Source organism: Arachis ipaensis, chromosome B2, assembly GCF_059453495.1.
Source record: "Arachis ipaensis isolate K30076 ecotype BB chromosome B2, ASM5945349v1, whole genome shotgun sequence".
Lineage (NCBI taxonomy): Eukaryota > Viridiplantae > Streptophyta > Magnoliopsida > Fabales > Fabaceae > Arachis > Arachis ipaensis.
Window position 1 is genome coordinate 38,479,230 of NC_142437.1, and position 6,765 is coordinate 38,485,994.

General features: G+C 37.2%; 1 non-coding gene across 1 annotated transcript; it reads left to right on the forward strand.

Annotated features, from left to right (window-relative positions):
• The first annotated feature begins 3,238 nt into the window (after positions 1-3,238).
• On the forward strand, positions 3,239-3,346 carry LOC148573649 (small nucleolar RNA R71). The gene has a single exon (XR_015906613.1). It is a non-coding gene; the product is annotated as a small nucleolar RNA R71 (small nucleolar RNA).
• Positions 3,347-6,765: the final 3,419 nt, after the last annotated feature.

Genomic DNA, 6,765 nt, shown 5'->3' on the forward strand with positions numbered 1-6,765 from the left:
CAAGTTTTCACTTGACACCTACACGCCACAAGCACATGGTTAGGGACAGCTTGGTTTAGCCGCTTAGACCAGAATTTTATTCCTGTAGGCCCTCCTATCCACTGATGCTCAAAGCCTTGGGATCCTTTTTATTTGCCCTTTCCTTTTGGTTTTAAGGGTTATTGGCTTTTTGCTCTTGCCTCTTGTTTTTAAGAGCTTTGGCTTTTTCTGCTTGCTTTTTCTTTATTTTTTCTATTTTTTTCGCCTATTTTATTATTTTTTTTCTGCAAGCTTTGTTCTTTGCTGCTTTTTCTTGCTTCAAGAATCATTTTTATGATTTTTCAGATTATCAAATAACATGTCTCCTAGTCATCATTCTTTTAAGAGCCAACATATTTAACATTCTTAAACAACAACTTCAAAAGACATATGCACTGTTCAAGCATACATTCAGAAAATAAGAAGCATTGTCACCACATCAATATAATTAAGCTAAGTTCAAGGATAAATTCAAAACTCATGTACTTCTTGTTCTTTTGAATTAAAACAGTTTTTATTTAAGAGAGGTGATGGATTTATAGGACATTCATAACTTTAAGACAAAGTTACTAACTACTAATGATCATGTAGTGAAGACACAAACATAGATAAGCACATAACATAGAAAACGAAAAACAGAAGAAATAAGAACAAGGAATGAATCCACCTTAGTGATGGTGGCGTTTCCTTCTTGAGGAACCAATGATGTCTTTGAGCTCTTCTAAGTCTCTTCCTTGTCTTTGTTGCTTGATTCCTAGTGATTTTTGGTATTTCTATCCTCAGTTGCTTCCGTTAACTATGTGGAGGGAAGTGCATCCCCTGAGGTGTCTCAGGGATCTCTTGATTTGCAGCCACATGTTCTACCACTGAGCTATAGATCCTTTACATAATTGTTTTACCACACCAAACTTAGAATGTTGCTCGCCCTCGAGCAAAAGAAGAAGAAATAGATGAAGAAGAAGATGTGGAAAAAAAAACTAGGATTATGAGGAAGGAAGGTGGGGATCCTGTGGGGTCCACAGATCTTGAGGTGTCAAGGCATTTACATCCCTGCACCAATTTAGGCATGCAAAATGCCCTTGCACACAACTCTGGGCGTTCAGCGCCAGGTTGGGCCTATTTTGGGCGTTCAACGCCCATTTGTTGCCCATTTCTGGCGTTGAACGCCAGAACCATGCTTGTTCTGGGTGTTCAGCGCCAGCTCCTCTCCAGGGTGCAATTTTGGCGTTCAGCACCCAGATGATGCCCATTTTGGGCGTTCAGCGCCCAGATACTGCCCATTTTGGGCGTTCAGCGCCAGAACCATGCTCTGTTCTGGCGTTGAACGCTAGGCAGATGCTTCCTCCAGGGTGTGATTTTTCTTCTGCTGTTTTTGATTCCATTTTCAATTTTTATATTTATTTTGTGACTCCACATGATCATGAACCTATAAAGACATATAACTAAGAAAAATATAGTTAGATAAAAATTGGGTTGCCTCCCAACAAGTGCTTCTTTAATGTCAATAGCTTGACAGTGGGCTCTCATGGAGCCTCACAGATGTTCAGAGCATTGTTGAGACTCTCCAACACCAAACTTAGAGTTTGGATATGGGAGTTCAACACCAAACTTAGAGTTTGGTTGTGGCCTCCCAACACCAAACTTAGAGTTTGACTATGGGGACTTTGTTTGACTCTGCTTTGAGAGAAGCTTTTTCTGCTTCCTCTTCACGAATGCAGAGAGAGATCCTTGAGTTGTAAACACAAGGTTGTCCTTATTCAATTGAAGGATCAATTCTCCTCTGTCCACATCAATCACAGCTCTTGCTGTGGCTAGGAAAGGTCTTCCTAGGATGATGGATTCATCCTCTTCCTTTCCAGTATCCAGGACTATGAAATCAGCAGGGATGTAAAGGCCTTCAACCTTTACTAACACGTCCTCTACTTGTCCATAAGCCTGTTTTCTTGAATTGTCTGCCATCTCTAATGAGATTTTAGCAGCTTGCACCCCATAGATTCCTAGTTTCTCTATTACAGAGAGGGGGCATGAGGTTTATCCCTGAACCAAGGTCACACAGAGCCTTAAAGATCATGGTGCCTATGGTACAAAGTATTATGAACTTTCCAGGATCCTGTCTCTTCTGAGGCAATGTCAGTTGATCCAAATCACTTAGTTCATTGGTGAACAAGGGAGGTTTATCTTCCCAAGTTTCAATACCAAATAATTTGGCATTCAGCTTCATGATTGCACCAAGAAACTTGGCAGTTTGCTCTTCAGTAACATCCTCATTCTCTTCAGAAGAGGAATACTCATCAGAGCTCATGAAGGGCATAAGGAGGTTCAATGGAATCTCTATGGTCTCTAGATGAGCCTCAGAGTCCTTTGGTTCCTCAGAGGGAAGCTCCTTATTAATTACTGGACGTCCCAGGAGGTCTTCCTCCTTGGGATTCACGTCCTCTCCTTCCCTTACAGGTTCGGCCATGGTGCTTATGTCAATGGCCTTGCACTCTCCTTTTGGGTTCTCTTCTGTATTGCTTGGGAAAGTACTAGGAGGGATTTCAGTGATCCTCTTACTCAGCTGGCCCACTTGTGCTTCCAAATTTCTAATGGAAGACCTTGTTTCATTCATGAAACTTACAGTGGCCTTGGACAGATCAGAGACTAAGTTTGCCAAATTAGAGGTATTTTGTTCAGAATTCTCTGTCTGTTGCTGAGTGGATGATGGAAAAGGCTTGCTATTGCTAAACCTGTTTCTTCCACCATTATTAAAGCCTTGTTGAGGCCTTTGATCCTTCCATGAGAGATTTGGATGATTTCTCCATGATGGATTATAGGTGTTTCCATAAGGTTCACCCATGTAATTTACTTCTGCTATTGCAGGGTTTTCAGGATCATAAGCTTCTTCTTCAGAAGATGCCTCTTGAGTACTGTTGGATGCAGCTTGCATTCCATTCAGACTCTGAGAAATCATATTGACTTGCTGAGTCAATATTTTGTTCTGAGCCAATATGGCATTCAGAGTATCAATTTCAAGAACTCCCTTCTTCATAGGCATCCCATTATTCACAGGATTCCTCTCAGAAGTGTACATGAACTGGTTATTAGCAACCATGTCAATGAGTTCTTGAGCTTCTGCAGGTGTTTTCTTTAGGTGAATGGATCCACCTGCAGAAGTATCCAATGACATCTTTGATAACTCAGATAAACCATCATAGAATATATCCAGGATGGTCCATTCTGAAAGCATGTCAGAAGGACACTTTTTGGTCAATTGTTTGTATCTTTCCCAAGCTTCATAGAGGGATTCACCATCTTTTTGTTTGAAGGTTTAAACATCCACTCTAAGCTTGCTCAGCTTTTGAGGAGGAAAGAACTTGGCTAAGAAAGCCGTGACCAGCTTATCCCAAGAGTTCAGGCTGTCTCTGGGTTGAGAGTCCAACCAGATTCTAGCTCTGTCTCTTATAGCAAATGGGAAAAGCATGAGCCTGTAGACTTCAGGATCTACTCCATTAGTCTTAACATTATCACAGATCTGCAAGAATTCAGTTAAGAACTGAAAAGGATCTTCAGATGGAAGTCCATGAAACTTGCAGTTCTACTGCATCAGAGAAACTAGCTGAGGTTTCAGCTCAAAGTTGTTTGCTCCAATGGCAGGAATGGGGATGCTTCTTCCATGTAAATTGGAATTAGGTGCAGTAAAGTCACCAAGCATTCTCCTTGCATTATTGTTGTTGGGTTCGGCTGCCATCTCCTTTACTTGTTCGAAATTTTCAATAAGGTTGTCTCTGGATTGTTGTAATTTAGCTTCTCTTAGTTTCCTTTTCAGAGTCCTTTCAGGTTCTGGATCAGCTTCAACAAGAATGCCTTTTTCTTTGTCCCTGCTTATAAGAAAGAGAAGAGAAAAAAAAAAGAAGAGGAATCCTCTATGTCACAGTAAAGAGGTTCCTTATTGTTAGTAGAAGAAGAAAAGGAATAGGGGTGAAGATGAGGAGATGTTAGTAGATAAATAAATAGAAGGAGATGAGAGAGAGGGAGAATTTTCGAAAATAATTTTTGAAAAGGAGTTAGTGATTTTCGAAAATAGTTTTTGAAAAAGGTTAGTAGTTTTTTTTTCGAAAATTAAAATAAAAAATTAAAATAATTAGTAAATTAAAAAGAAATTTTGAAAAAGGGGGAAGATATTTTCGAAAATCAGAGGGAGAGAGTTAGTTAGTTAGTTTTGAAAAAGATAAGAAACAAACAAAAAGTTAGTTAGTTAGTTGAAACAAATTTTGAAAAGATAAGAAGTTAGGAAGTTAGAAATGATATTTTGAAATCAAATTTTTGAAAAAGATAAGATAAGAAGATATTTTTGAAATTAGTTTTTGAAAAATATTTTATTTTTAAAATCACAATTAATGACTTGATTCACAAGAAATCACAAGATATGATTCTAGAACTCAAAGTTTGAATCTTTCTTAACAAGTAAGTAACAAACTTGAAATTTTTTGAATCAAAACATTAATTGATGATGTTATTTTCGAAAAATTGATACAAAAATAAGAAAAAGATTTTTGAAAAATATTTTTAAAATTTTCGAAAATAACTAAGAAAAATGAAAAAGATTTGATTTTTGAAAAAGATTTTGAAAAAGATAAGATTTTTAAATTGAAAATTTGACTTGACTCATGAAAACAACTAGATTTTAAAAATTTTTTAAAAAGTCAAATCTAATTTTCGAAATTTTAAGAGAGAAAAAGAGAAAGATATTTTTTTGATTTTTGGAATTTTTATGATGAGAGAGAAAAACAAGAAAAATGATGCAATGCATGAAAGTTATGGATCAAAATAATGAATGCATGCAAGAATTCTATGAATGTCAAGATGAACACCAAGAACACTATGATGATCATGATGAACATCAAGAACACATTTTTGAAAAATTTTTAATGCAAGGAAAACATGCAAGACACCAAACTTAGAATTCTTTAATGCTTAGACACTAAGAATTCAAGAATGCATATGAAAAACAAGAAAAGACACAAAACATGCAAATGCAAAGATCAAACAAGAAGACTTACCAAGAACAACTTGAAGATCATGAAGAACACTATGAATGCATGAGAGTTTTTGAAAAATGCAAGATGAGTATGCAATTGACACCAAACTTATAACATGACTCAAGACTCAAACAAGAAACACAAAATATTTTTGATTTTTATGATTTTATGATTTTTTTTTTGTATTTTCTTTTAATTTTTTTTCGAAAATCATTTTGAAAAAGAAAAAAAAGGATTCTAAAATTTTAAATATGAATTCCAGGAATCTTATGCTCTTTAGTCTAAAGCTCCAATCAAAGGGTCAGGCATGGCTTAATAGCCAGCCAAGCTTCAGTATGTACTCAGACATGACACGTCTAACATGCCCTACAGTCGTGGTTTTACAGCCAACCAGGCTTCAACTTGCTTTATGAAACACTAGAATTCATTCTTAAAAATTCTGAAGAAAAATATATTTTTGAAAACATTTTTATTTTAAATTTTTTTTTCGAAAACAAAGGAAAAATTTTTGAAAGATTTTTTTGAAAAATTTTTGAAAACAAAACAAAAAGAAAATTACCTAATCTGAGCAACAAGATGAACCGTCAGTTGTCCAAACTCGAACAATCCCCGGCAACGGCGCCAAAAACTTGGTGCGCAGAAATTGTGATTACACTTTGATTATGTAAAATTCATTGCTCTTTCTTTCCCTGATAATGGCGCCAAAAAAACATGATGCCAATACCATGGTTCACAACTTCGCACAACTAACCAGCAAGTGCACTGGGTCGTCCAAGTAATACCTTACGTGAGTAAGGGTCGAATCCCACGGAGATTGTTGGTATGAAGCAAGCTATGGTCACCTTGTAAATCTCAGTCAGGCGGATAATAATTGATTATATAGTTTTCGAAAATAGAGAAGAAAACAAGGATAGAAATACTTATGTAAATCATCGGTGAGAATTTCAGATAAGTGTATGGAGATGCATTCGTTCCTCTGAACCTCTGCTTTCCTGCTGTCTTCATCCAATCAGTCTTACTCCTTTCCATGGATGGCTTTATGTAATGCATCACCATTGTCAAAGGCTACTTTCGGTCTTCTCTCGAGAAAATGATCCAAATGCCCTGTCACGGCACGGCTAATCATCTGGAGGTATCACCCTTGTCAATGGTTACATCCTATCCTCTCAGTGAAAGTGGTCAACGCACCCTGTCACGACACGGCTATTCATCTGTCGGTTCATGCTGGAATAGGATTTACTATCCTTTTGCGTCTGTCACTACGCCCAGCAATCGCGAGTTTGAAGCTCGTCACAGTCATTCAATCATTGAATCCTACTCGGAATACCACAGACAAGGTTTAGACTTTCTGGATTCTCTTGAATGCCGCCATCATTCTAGCTTACACCACGAAGATTTCGATTAAGAGATCTAAGAGATACTCATTCAGTCGAAGGTAGAACGGAAGTGGTTGTCAGGCACGCGTTCTAGGGAATGATGATGATTGTCACGTTCATCACATTCAGGTTGAAGAGCAAATGAATATCTTAGAAGCGAAATAAGATGAATTGAATAGAAAACAGTAGTACTTTGCATTAATCTTTGAGGAACAGCAGAGCTCCACACCTTAATCTATGGAGTGCAGAAACTCTAACGTATGAAAATACATAAGTAATGATGAAGTTCATTGGTCTCAGCCCCAGAGGGGAACCAGAGTAACCAAGACTCTGAATACAATGATAAAAAGTTC